Source organism: Vicugna pacos, chromosome 24, assembly GCF_048564905.1.
Source record: "Vicugna pacos chromosome 24, VicPac4, whole genome shotgun sequence".
Classification (NCBI taxonomy): domain Eukaryota; kingdom Metazoa; phylum Chordata; class Mammalia; order Artiodactyla; family Camelidae; genus Vicugna; species Vicugna pacos.
Window position 1 is genome coordinate 9213242 of NC_133010.1, and position 14086 is coordinate 9227327.

At 40.1% G+C, this 14086-nt stretch overlaps 1 long non-coding RNA gene across 1 annotated transcript; it reads right to left on the reverse strand.

The window, feature by feature from the left end:
• Window positions 1-442: 442 nt before the first annotated feature.
• Window positions 443-9236, reverse strand: LOC140688876 (uncharacterized). The gene is made up of 3 exons (XR_012063721.1): window positions 9151-9236; window positions 4707-5094; window positions 443-697 (listed from the first exon to the last, which is right to left on the reverse strand). It is a non-coding gene; the product is annotated as an uncharacterized lncRNA (long non-coding RNA).
• Window positions 9237-14086: the final 4850 nt, after the last annotated feature.

Here is a 14086-nt window from a genome sequence, read left to right on the forward strand (position 1 = left end):
CAGGGGACCCCACTGGGTGGTCTTCAAGGCAGAGTTATTATCCTTGTAAGGTAAAGCTGAGAATTATAGACAAAGACCCGACTCATGAACTCCCATGTTATTCCTCAGGCGCAATAAACATTACCTTGCAATATCCTGGATCTGAGAATGGAATTCCAAGGGCCCAAGTCGAATGCCCTCTTGGTCATCATTCTTGGATTGACCTCTGCTTCAGTTTTTGTCTAGAGATTTTATTCCAGTAAAGGAGTGTGCTTTTTTTTTTCCCAAGCCCTTTTCCTGGGGAGTGGAAAGTTTCTCATCATCCATTGGCCCAATGGATGAGCCACTGCATGTGCATGGGGATTCCCATCAGTGGATTGCAAAAGGAGGCAGTATTGATGCTGATTCTCCTTCTGGTTTGAACCAAGAGGGCCACCAAGTGAAAAAGCAAGACATGAGTATATAAATCTACAATGCCTCTTCCATAATTTCAAATTTCATGACATGAAACACCAGTCGAGAATTACACAAGAACAAGTACAAACAAGATGATACGCATTCACTGCAATGGAGTGGTTGTACTTCACCTCTGGTGGGGGTTCAGGGAAGAATGAGGATGGATAATGATGGTAAAAGCCAATCAAGAGACACCTCCAGTGACCCAGTGATTATAACGTTCCCTTTTGTGAGGAGTACGACTGAGTGTAGCCTCTGACATCTGAAAGAGCAAAAGGAAAAAAAAAAGTAGATGGTGGCTTACTATTGTATTTTCTTCTAAATTTCAATTTACTTTTCAATTCTAATTCACCATTGAAAGCAGGTAGATTCATTCTGCAAATATAATCAAGGGATGTTCATATTGCATTAATAGATTGCTTTAGTTTTGTAGTTCTCACAACTTAATTATTTAGCGCCCAATTCCCTTATTCAACATTAGCATATTAAGGCAAAATCTAATTTGCAGTAAGCAGCTTGAGGCCACAGAACCACAGAAAAGAGTAAACGCAGGCAAGTGAACATGTTGAATTTTTTCATCTCATCAATGTATCCAGGAGTTGATGGATATATTCCTCAGTTGCATCTTTTAATATTTTAGTTCAGTAAAATAGCGTGGGTATTTTGGTAGTTTTGCTTGCATTTTCAGAATATCTATGCGTTTCCCTTCTGAATAGGGGTCAATGTCTGAAATTGGGCTAAAATTAATGAAGATAAGAAAAGGAGAAAAAAGGAGACAGGAAATCAGACAAGTGAAAAGAGTGGACCAAATTCTGTCCTATGGAAGTGATTGGTAAATGAACCATCTCCACTTCTGTGTCCTTGACCGTGTAGTGGCATTGAATGTGTCACCCATCAAAACCTCCCTGTCCAAACTGCGTGTGGTCTACCTCAGATTGTATTCCAAGACTAGGATGGGACCGCTGAATTAAATAGGAGGCAAATTAATACAAACTAGAAAATATGTCTGCAGAACACCTATTTGTGGGCCCAGTCATTTGCCAGGCTCTAGCTGGTAATAATTGGAAGGGACATGTCGTCTGGTCCCTCCCCTCTGTGCTCTTGGGGTTTAGATAAATGAGCACTGGCTTCCACACCTGAAACAGTCATACAACCACGTGTCAGTATAGAGCCCAGAGTGGGCGTGTGTGTTTACACACAATTCTGGAATTGCTGGAGAACTTAGAGCTAGCAGAGGTCGGGAAGGCGAGGGTCAGGGAAAGTCTGTTCTCAGCTGCTAAGTTACGAGAAAACTCAGATAAGGTCCAGGCAGAAAGAGTGGCGTAAGCATTGCCTTTGGATTTGGAGGGAGGGCTGTGGGGGAGAGATCAGCTTGAAACTCTCAAACACTTATGAAGCCATATGAGTTTGGCCGTTAAAAAGATAACACCCACATGTAATGATTGTTTCCTCTTCAAATGAGATCTGAGCTCTGGGTTGAAGCCCCAGTGATGGGTAATTTAGTGGAAGCTGCCTTTGGCAATTTGCAAAGAACTGTCTGAGGACGACAGCGATGCTATTCCCTAATGGTAACATTTGTCTTTAAGGAGAAGAAATGAATCATGGTCAAATCTCACGAGTTCATGCGTTAGATTGACTGAATCACCCACTCCGTCCGGTCTCCAGCCTGCTCTAACTCAGTTTAATTGACAAAGAAATCCAGATTCCAAGGGACCCGAAGACAGATCATTAATGGGAAGTCTGGGAGAGAGACTTGAAAGCAGCTTTTATATTCCTATTAAAAGAAAGTTCACAATCAGCAAGGACTATGTTTAGATAAGCCTATTACACGTTTTAAAAAGTGGCCATGGACGCTCCAGAGAATGGTTTACTGAATTTGTGAAGCACATCTCTATCCAGGCTTCCAAAGCAGAAGCTCTCTCTTCGTCTTCACTGTGGAACACCGGAAATAGTAATGCTTTGGAGACAGACAGCCATGGCTTTAAATCTCTCCTCTCCTCTCTGTCATTTATTATCTGTGTAACCTTGGACATATCTATTCAGTTCTTTGAGTTTCAGTATATTTATCTGTTACAAGGTTGCCGTGTTTACTGAAGGCAGTAGTATCCCTAACTGCTCAGCACAGACGCCTCCAGGAGACTAACAACTCAACAAACCTTAGTTACTAGTCGTGTTACTGCTGTTAGTGTTGTTTTTATTGTTGCTATTACAACAACAATAGCGACATTTCTATCGTGGTTATTATTACTTTTATTAGGCACTATTGTCATTGTACTTTCTTCCTTGAAGGCAAAACCCCATTTTACTGGAGAGTTCAACCCTCCTCAGTGTGACTTGGACAAACCCGGTCACTTAAGCAATGCGTGGTAGTCCCAGGGACTTTGTCAGAGATTACACGGCGCTTGTGGCCGGCCACTGAAGAAGTGAGGGGATATCTTACTGGAGAGCTTCTCTGAAAGGTTCTTTTATGCCTAGCTACAAAAGGATGCGAGGAAGAAATAGTTCCTTTTTTCTTGCATGTTTTATTCCTGCAAATGACCCAGGGAGTGAGATCATCATATGCCACAATGAAGGACATGTGGCAAAGACAAGGGCGACGTGTAGTGAAATAAACAGGTTAAATGCATGTAAAAGACAGAAGCAGCACGAATCATATGTCAACACAGAGCCACTGAGTTAACGGGAGCTGCGTACTTACCGTTACTCAGAAACTTAATTTTCTTTATCGTAGATGCTAATTTCAAGCATATTTTGTTTCCTGTGCCCTGAAGCAACCTAAAGTGTATATTATTAAACAAATTTATTTTTTTCCTCCTGACCCCATCCATTCCATCTATAAACACATACACAGGGACATACATACATATGTATATACACACACATAAATACATGACCATATAAACATATGGAAAACAAGGTGGACATATAGGAAGTCGTTCTCATGTCTGAACCTACTGAATGGTCAGCCTATTGAATAAAAATTCAATTTTATTTTATTTGGTTGTGATTGACTTAGAGCCTGCTCTCGTCAATGATCATGGGATTGTACAAAGATGCATTAAGTCAGACTTTGATCTCCATGACTTATAATCCAGCACAGAATAAATACATAAATGACTCTCACCCAAGGCTGGATATAGTACCTATCTGAGAAGAAGTATAAGGTTGAGAAAGGAGAGAGCACATGACGTAGGTCATGGATCTTGGACAGTGGAAGCATCCATTTGTTTTATAAACAATATGCATCGATGTTCCATCTACTTGGCATTGTAATTAGCTGCTTTAGTCTAATAGTAATGTCGCCTCTTCTTGGGAACAGCTTCCAATATCTAAGTCTTCTTTCTCCTCTGATAGTCATTTCCCCTCCCCATTTAATATTTATCAAGCCCAGAACAGACACATTGGCTTTTACCTCCAAACATGGCTTCCTGAATCAATTGTTTATGGTGTAGGTTGAGTTTTGAGATTCAGAAACCTCTTTTCTCCACTTTGAGTTTTGCACGCATATATATATATTTGCCCAAATGTGTGTGTGTGTATATATATATATATATAATTTTTTTTTAATTTAGAAGCTGAGAATTGACTTTTTTGTCCCCCATTGTGCTACAACACCCTCCCATCCCTGAGGCAGAAAACCTAGATGGTCCTGGTTTCTGCAAGAAATGAAAGAGTAGTAGGGAAGGATTACAAGGGAGAAAGGAGCTCTGTAGGATAAGAAACACGTAGAATGATACAAAGTACCATTTCTCTGCACATGAAAAGGCACTAGAGAATATGACTGAGTGACAGAGCGAAGTGTCCTGGAGGGATGGTGTTGAGTGAACTCTTGAATGAGCACTCGTAGAAAAGAGGACAGAGTATATTCTTGGAAGAATGGGTGAAGGCACAGACCAGGGTGAATCTCCCATGATGATCTCAGAAGAGCCAGTGAGGTACGGGCTCATCTGGGGCAACTTTTTTTTTCAAAAATAGCTGCTGAGTGAAATATAAACCGGCTGGGCTTTAATTTTCTGCAACAACACACCCAGGTAAAAATATTAGGAAGTCAACAGGGCAGGGACAAGGCTAGATTCTCCTACACAAAGATCAGGTGCGAGCATTTTGAAGCCCTAAGCAGGTTGTCCCAGAGCATGGGTGGGAGAGAGAGGATTGGGATGGTGTAGAGGACGTCTAAGAAGGGGGTTTAAGACCATGTACTCTGAACCAATAAGTGATCAGTCGACTAATGCACCGACATGTACACGCCATCTTTCTCAGCCCCATCTCACCTGTTAGGTCTAAGGCAACCTTTTCAGGGATGCTGAATGCAGCTGTTTTCCCCTCAGCTTTCTTTGCTTCAAGACAGCCTCTCCCTGAGAGCTTTCCAGTTCTCTCTCCCAGGCTGCCACAGCTCTTTAGGCAGACATTTGAAGAACTGTCAGAATCAAGGCACGGAGAGCAGGAAGGGCAGACAAGGGAAGCAGAAGGCAGTGGAAAAAACATAGGAAGTTTTGCGGTCGCCGACCACTGTGCCAATTTCATGCTTTCACACCTTTGAATGAGTGTTCAAAGTGTTTCATTTTGGGAGCCTCAGACAGCGGAGCACTGATTGCGATGGCTTCAGGCATTTCAGGGCACAGCTGGCCACTCGGCCACCCCTGCGTCCATGACAGCTTTCTAAAAATAAGGAAAATAAAATATAGGTTATTTTCAGCTCTGATGGGTGAACCTCACTGTGAACAGCTGCAGGATCGGCGTTGGGTTTTGTTTTGTGGGTTTGTTTTTTTTTTCCCTTTCTTTTATTTATTTATTTTTTTTCAAACAGAGCCCAAGCCACATGATCTTTCAGGAACACGTTTCTTCCGTGTTCCTGAAAGATCAACACGGAAGAAACAAAAAAGAAAGAGGGATGCCATTTAAGACAAATAGTCAATTCTGAACCTGGGTTATCCTGGTGGTGTCGCCAGTCCCAAATTGTGTCTTAAAGGAAGAAAGAAAGGAAAACAAAAAAGGTGGGGGAGGGGCAAATATTCTAAAAACAGCTGTTGATATATTTATTAAAAAACAACAACAAAAAAACCTGCTTTAAATGAGTGGTTTTATATCAAAGTATTGTTTATTAAATTTAACTAAATTTTTATGAAACCTATTTATATTTTTTGTCCCACTACCTTTTAGAATAATGACTGTGGTACGTAAGGTCCCCTAAACTGTCTCTTCTTTCAGACTCCGTTTAAGAGCTGGATGTCAGAAGACCTGCGTTCTAGATAAAGCTCTGCTTCTTATTGTTTCATGTTTTACTTAAAAAGTCACTTCATTTCTATAGGACCTCAGTTTCTTCACCAGTAAAGTGAGAAACAAAATATACTTTTTACAACAGAAAGTCATAGAGCTAGTTAATACTTGAAGAATCTGAGGGGTCATTTAGTTCATTTATTTCATGTTACAGATGAAAAAGTTACCAAGTCACACAGTTGGTTGGTGGAATATTTTTAATGAACACCCAGCTGTCTTAATTACTGACGTGTATTTTATACATTATTACTATCATAATTTTTGCTTCATCTGAATCTTTCATCCCTATAAATCTAGTCCACTCATCCTTGCTCCAACCACCAGTATCACAACCCTTCTAATGCACTTCCCCACAATTGGCCACTTTTTTGGAATTCCCTTCTATATCCCCACAACATTTACTTTGTTTTATGAGCAAACTACAGGCATCCTCCTCTCTGTAGCCTTCCCTGACTGTCCTTGCAAACACAGTACCTCCTCCTTTGAATGGCGTAGCACCCAACAGTTCTATCACTTAACTCATCCATCTCGGGGAGCCTCGGGGAGCCTGCCTCACACCGACTTCTTTGCATTCTCAGCAGCAACAACTGAGTCTTCAGTCACACTTCCCTTAAATGTAGAAACCCCAATGTCATAAGACTTTTTTGAAGATCAAATTTTATACATGCCTATCAACTTGGATCAGCATTTATCTGACATATAGAAAGCTCTATATAGATCTTGGCAACGATTATATTATTATTTGCTGTTGATGATGATGATAATGATGATGCTTTGGGGAGGCAAAAACATTGTCTTCTGGAGAAGTGCTGAACCAAAGCCCCAAACACCGTTCTAATAGGGACATGCCGGAAAGTAAAGAAATAATTAACCTAAGTGCTTCTTCATCCTTCTTTAAAGACAATTCCATTTCTTAATTCCCTGAACACTTGAGTTTGCCTGAATTTCTTCGAGCCAAACTGAAAATACAATAAGATGTGTGTTTCTAGAGCAATTAGGCTTTCACCACTTGCCTTAGTGTTCCGATTTCTTTTATCTTTGGTTCGAAGGTATTGAAAGTTGAAGACCAGAGACATTTCTAGATCTTTTTAAAAGTACTTGATCCCTATAAATTTTAAAGACTTCTACATGCATCAATATGGCGGGGAGGGGTGGTGTGAATATAGGCTTTCTTTTTCATCTGTCTTTTTTCATCAAATAATGGTACCAGAAATATCTTTCTTTACACCTAGCATTGCTGGAAATTTTAGATGCTAAACAGGCAGCCTTAAGTCATGTATCTCGCTACGATGGGGCACCCACTAACGAAAGCCATCATAAGAAGTGCTCTTCAACTGGGATTTTCAGGGTATTACTTCTGAGTATGCAACTGACGAACTATTTCTTTTTTCTGAGCTGAACTTTCTTCATCCGCAGTCTTCCAGAGTCCAACTTCACTTAGATTCTTTTAGGTTTGAAATTCTGAAAAAAGTACTGTCTGGTTTCACACTTAATTTGGATCAACTTTGTGCTGCTTACTACTGTCAGTGCTTCCAGGAACGGACCGATATTCTTGCACCATCGGCACCATGCTTAGAATTGTAAATTCTGTGACATCGCATTTTACAAACATCAAGGAATAAGGATATATTATCTTGTGGCCTAATTCTATATCTCTAGAGCATGACAAGGCAATCTTTTGCACCAAGCCCTGTTAACAACTAATTCATCAACACAGTATGACTATGTGTACAGGGAGCCAGTAAATTGTTGACAGTGCACAAGGGTGACAAAAGAAGAAAGAAGTCTTTTCCAATAGGGTGTCTTATTTGACAGACAAGCCTTAAATATATGAATGTATACACAATTTGGAATACCCTTCTCTTTCTTTATATTGCAAGTCAATTTTGTAGCCATAAGTCAAGTCATTTTAGGACATTGGCATAAAATAGCTTAAATGTGTTTATATCATGTTATGGGGGGGTCATTTGAAGATTTAGCCTATATATACATAATTAACTTATTTTTGTACTCTTTGCAAACAATCATTGATATCTTTGTGGGATATCAGTTACTCTGCTTTATCCATAACCTTCTTGAGAAAAATAATCTATCACTTTACAGCTATGAGTTTATATAAACTACCTTTCCAATATACCATTTGACATTTAAAGATAAGAAATATTTTCTCTTCTAATTGCATGTTCTCTAAGGTTTACTATAATATCAGATACATAAGGTGACCATATGTCCCAATTAGCATAAGCCAGTCTTGTTTATGGCTATGATCCTATTATAATTACACCTAGGACCCCCTTTCACACATAAAAGAGTTCTCGTTCGATGATAAATTATTTGGTCAATCTACTTATACACGTATGTTCCCTATAAATATTTGTAAATGATGAATCTCCAGAATGAGACCCTCTCCCTTAATTGAGGTCTGTCTCAAAGCTCATTTTCATTGTGGAACTCCAGAGAACAGAGGGCATGTGTTGAAGGCAACCAGGAGAATTACTTTAGGAATTGTCAAGGCATCTAGCTTGATGTGAATTTGGAAGCCCCTGAATCTTCTATTCAAAGCAGGGATTTTTCTCCAGAACTCTCCAAAGATGGCAGAGATCCTTGCTTGCTTTCTGAATGTAAAATATTCATTTTTGCCTGCCCGTTTTGTTCTATCTGCTACATGGCTGTGCTGACTAGAGCAGGTGTGTTACTTGCATTCATGAAACATAGAACTTGGTAGAGGAGACAGATCGTACACAATGACCATACTCAACATATAAACATATAACAGAATTATGATGCTGGCTAGGAAAGCGTCAAGGTGGGATGAGGTCAAATATCAAGGTTCTAATGTAGATGGAAGTGACAAGGGGTCAGTGCAGGGCCCTCCAGGGAAGTAGCATTGATGTTTGGACTTGAACATTAATAGGACACGGTTTGCAAAGAGAATAGAAAAAGAGTGTTCCTGGGTGAAGGGATAGCATAGAGTGAAGCTCTGAAGTGGAAAAGAGCTTAGAGATGTCAAGAAACTGAAAGATGGCTGACAAAACCTAGTGGAACGTAGAGATGGGGTTGAGGGTTGCTACAAAGAGATGCTGGAGTGGGAGGACCGGTCAAGTCATGTATATCTGGGGCTGCAACGGATTCCTGCACCAGCTCATTCTCTAACGCTGCTTCTATCATGGTCAAGTTAAGCAGCCCAGGAATTATGCTGGAGGAACAAAACTCATATTTACAGCTCACGGCCTTTCTTCATCCTCAGTGTGTTCTTAATATTGAATATTCATTCATTCAAGGGGGTGATGGCGGGGACATTGGGTAGAAGAGGAGACTTAAGAGGGAGGCCAAATGCATTACTTCAAAGAAACCCACTCCTGTCACTGGGACTGTCTACTCATTCTTTGCTTGTCTTCCCCCCTTTTTTAAAAAATTTTAATTAAAAAGGGCATTTACATGCTAATTGGGTCTTTATTCCTTGAGAGTCCCTCTGCTCTTGTAAAGTCTTCCTCTTCTGAAGTATTTAATCCCCAGCTTGAAACATCACTGTTGATTGCAGTGAAGACCATGATGTCACAAATGGGGGATTATGACTTCACAGGAGAAATAAGAGGGCAAGACAGACGGTTTCAAGAGACCAAGATCTTTTATTTATGAGAACGTCTCTATTCATCAAACGAGGAGCGAAATACCAAACATATAGAAAATGACAGCAGAATTGTAGCTAAATAAAATGTTCTTCAAAATTATCCTGGCAATGTCACTTTCTCTTTAGAGGATTCCTGAGAAATGCTATTGCAGACGATCGGTCTGAGATTCCAAATCTCTCTACACTCAGCACTTGAGAAACACTTAGCCCTGGGGGTAATCGGAAGCATAGGCAGGCCGGGAGCCAGCCCTCCCACGTTTTGCCTGCAGAGTCAGTTCAGTTGCTCGGGGCCCCTTCCCGGTGTCCTTCGGTTGGGTCTGTGGAAAAGGGACCTCCTCCCTTCCATTTCCCCAGTGAAATCCTTTGGTTCTAACATGTATTTTTTTTTTAACTTTTTTTAAACTACAAATCAACTTATTTTATAGATAGAAGGCATTCAAAGAACATTTTTCTTTTTGAGCAAGTTTGGATAGCTGTGACTTTGATGAAGTGGTCCATTTCATCTACGTTGTTGAATTTATGAACATAGGATTGTCCTCTGTATTTGTCTTACTGCCCTTTAACACCCGTAGGATCAGACGTAATGTTTCTGCTTTCATCCCTAATACAAGTAATATTCTTCTTCTCTAGTTTTTTTTCTTGATCATATTGGCTAAAGATTAATCAATTGTATTATTTTTATCTGAATGGCTTTTGTCTTTACTGGTTTTCTCTATTGCTTTTCTGTTTACAATTTCACTTATTTCTACTCTTATAGTGTTTCTTTTTTTTTTTTCTGTATGCTTTGGGTTTAATTTGCTCTTCTTCCTTGAGTTTCTTAATGTGGTAGCTAAGATTATTGATTATAGACCTTTGTTCTTTTCTAGCACGTGCACTTAAGGCCATACGTTTCCAGCTAAGTGAATTTCGATAACGTGTTTCTGTTTATATTTAATGCAAAAGATTTTTTAAAACTTTTTCTTGATGTTTCCTCCTTATGCTACGGTTATTTAGCAGGTGGTGTTTCATTTATAAATATCTGGAGACTTTATATGTATTTCTGTTTCTGACTTCTAATTTAATTATGCTATGATCTGAGAAGATACTTTGCATTATTTTTGCTTTTTAACTTGCGTTAGTTCTGCCTTGGTCCTACTCCATGGTCCCTTGAGGAGAATGTGTCTTCTTTTGTTGCTTGAGTGATCTATCAACAAGGTCAGGTTGGTTGATAGTTTTTTAGGTTTATGTATAGACCCCGTCTGATTTGTCTGCCTATTTGTTCTATCAGTTATGGAGAGAGAAATGCTGAAATCTTCATCTGTAATTGTGAATTTGTCTGTTCCTCTTTTCAGATCTACCCACTTTGTCTCATGTGCTCTGGAACTCTGCTGTTCTTTCCATAGACTTTTAGGACGGTTATGCCTTCTTGAAGAACGTATCCCATTATAATTAGCTAGATCTTTCTTTCTCTGATACCCTTTCTTGCCCTGAGGTCTAATTTGTCAGAATAAACATTCCCACTGTACTTTTTTTTTTGCTTTTACAATAAGAAAAGCAAAAATTTCGATTTTATCTTCACATATTCATTCTTTGATGTCTTTCCTTACTTTGTGTAGATCTGAATTTTCTGAGCTATATTATTTTTCCTCCCTCTAATGAACTTCTTTTTAACATTTCTTGTGATGAAACTTTATTGGCAACAAATTCCCCTGGTTATTGTCTCTCTTGGAGTTTATTTATCCTTCACTATTGAAATATAATTTTACTTGGTACAGAATTCTATATTGATGAGGTTCTTCTCTCAATACTTTAGTTTACTCTGCTTTCTTTTCATTTGCATGTTCTCTGAGACATTGGATGTAATTCTTGTCTTTGTGCCCCAGCAGGTAGGATGAACATCTTTCCTTCCAGCTTCTATCAGGATATTTTTAATCTGTGATTATCTTTGTAGTTTGAAAATGATATTCCTAGCTATATTTTTGGTTTGTTTGTTTGTTTTGGCATTTACCCTGCTTGGTGTTCTCTGAGCTTCTTGGACGTGTGGTTTGGTATCTGACTTTAATTGGGGCAAATTTTCAGTTATTGTTTAAACATTTCTTCTGTTTTTTTTTCTTTTTTTGGTACTTCCATTACCCATATGTTACATCTTTTATGGTGGTCCCACAGTTGTTGGACATTCTGTCTGTTCTTTTCAGGCTTTGTTCTCTCCTCTTCTGTTTTTGAGGACCCTTTGATATATCTTCTAGCTCAGGGAGTCTTCCCTCCGCTGTGTCCAGTCTATTAAAAAGTCCATCAAAGTCATTCTCCATTTCTGTTACAGCGTTTTTGTGTCTAACATTTTGTTTTTCCTTTTGGATTTCCATCTCTCTGCTTACACTGCCCATCTGTTCATGCATGCTGTCTACTTCATCCATTGGAGCCCTGAGCACATTAATCATAGCTGTTCTCAATTCCCAGTCTGATTGTGCCGACATGGCTGCTGTATGCGGTTCTGATTCTTGCTCTGTCTCTGCAAATTGTGTGTGTGTGTGTTGTTTTTTTTTTTTTTTGCCTTTGGTATATCTTATAAATTGTTCTTGCTAGTCAGACATGGTGTGCCAGTGAAAAGAATTGCTGTGAATAGTCCTTTAGTAAAGTACTGGAGAAGTGTAAGGGGGAGAAAAGCATTCTAGCATCCTATGATTAAGTCTCAGTCTCTCAGTGATGCTATACCTCTGGGCTGTGAATTTCACAAGTGTTTCTCAGTTTTCTCTTTCTTAAGGGGTACCAGATGGCTAGAATGGGCTGGGGTTGGGTCTTTCCATTTTCCCATGTGGTCGTGCATTGTTGACTGGAGTTGGCTTTTTCTTTTCTCCCAGGACAGTTGGGATCTGATAATACCCCAGCAGCTTAAGCTCTGGTTAACTAGTTTTCCCTCAGGGTGGATCTTGTTAAGAGGCATGGAGTGCACTGGTGTATTTCAGAATGGTTCCTTTTTCCCTGGCGGAACCATGAGGAGATCTTTCTCCGGTGTTTACTACAGGAACCTGGTCAAGCTCTTGAAGGTACATCTCAAAATGCTGTGGGGGCCTCCCTTCAATGACTGGGCCCCTTTGGGATTTTTCAGCTCTCAGACTTGTCCACATGGAGCCTCTGGCAATTCTTCAGTTTCAGTGGCGCTTCCCCTACCGCAGCCCCGATTCCTACGGCGCGTTTGGCCCCCAAGCATCCGCTCTCACCAGCATTGATCTCTGTGCTCACCTGTCCCTGCGTCTTGGCAGCGAGCGTTTACTCTGTGTCCACCCCTCTCTTCAAGATTCAAGAAAAGTTGCTGATTTTTCAGTCTCTTAAGCTTTCTGCTTGCTGTTAAAGGACTTCCAAGCTCCTCGTATGTGAAACTGGAAACCACACTCATCCCACTATGTTTTTGGTTTTCTTTTTTGAGTAAAGGTAGATTTATTTAGAGAGACCCATAGTGCATAGAGGGCAGGCTGTTTCAGAAGCGAGAGAAAGGCCACGAGGTGAGGGGCAGGGTGCTCAGGTTAAAGTAGAAGTAGGTAGACGCTCCATAGACAGAGTGCGGGCTGTCTGCGAAGACGAGGGAGCAAGAGGCCATCCCGCTATTTTTTGATGATTATTTCTGTCTTATATCTTTCTTTGTCTTTTTAATTTTAGATTGTTTGTTTCTTTGCATTATAGGTGGCTTTTTGTAGAAATAGATTGTTTCCGCTTTGACTATTGGAAGATTTTTCAAGTGCCCCTCTGATATATTCTCATCCTTATTATTTATTTATTTTTTTGGTGCTTCCTTATTTTCTGGTACTACAAGATGCTCCAGGTACATCTTGTATATTTCCTACCCAAGTCCTAGAATCAGAGAGAATCCTGCTTCCTTTAATTAAAGAATGATTTTGGAAACTAAGATCTGAGTGCTAGGTGTACACATTGCTACCGGAGTGTCTTTGTTCCTACCTGGCCCTATTACCTGATGTATCAAGGAAATATAAAAATATGTTTATATAGAGAGAGCTATGAATATTTCTATGTGTAACCACCTCTATCTCTAGTAAGTGAAATGTTAGTCCGCACTGATGTCTGTAACCCCAATCCATTACCAGATGGGTCATTCTAGCATCCTTCCCTTGCTTTTCCCTTGCTTATCTGTAACTTTCCATTCTCACAGTAAGAAACCTAGATCCTACCATCTGTCACCCATTGATTTAATGGTTCCATTTCTGTATACATGTATAGTGGTTTCAGAGTTGTTAACTTCTACCTCCGAGGAACACAGATGCATCGACTAGAATATGGTGGCCATCTACAAGTCCTTTTGTCTTTACTCTTCTGCAGATTCAACTCATTTCCAAAGTTCCTCAGGTCAGCACCTTTCCCTCCTGCCTCCTTCAGTGACAGTGTTTCATACTTTTGTGAGTTATTTTTAAAAGATGAGGTTTATTCTCCATCCCAGTGGAAACGTTTTCCGGTGTGACTATGTTCTGCGAGTTTGCTGTCATTGCTCCCCCCTCACTTCTATGGAGGGCCCGCCAGGGCTTCCAGTTACACATTTTGATCCCCTCCCCCAAGCAAATTAGGGCGTTTGTTCCCTAGGGAAGATTGAGGAAACAGTATGCAAAGACTTTCATGCTTGGCCTCCCCTTCCCCAACTGCTACAAGGTTCCACCAGTGCTCTTGTTAGAGCAGGCAGGTAGCTAGACATGAGCAGAGAATAGGGGACGCGGGTAAACGGCAGAAAACCAGATATCTTGTGAACAATGGGGTCCTTGG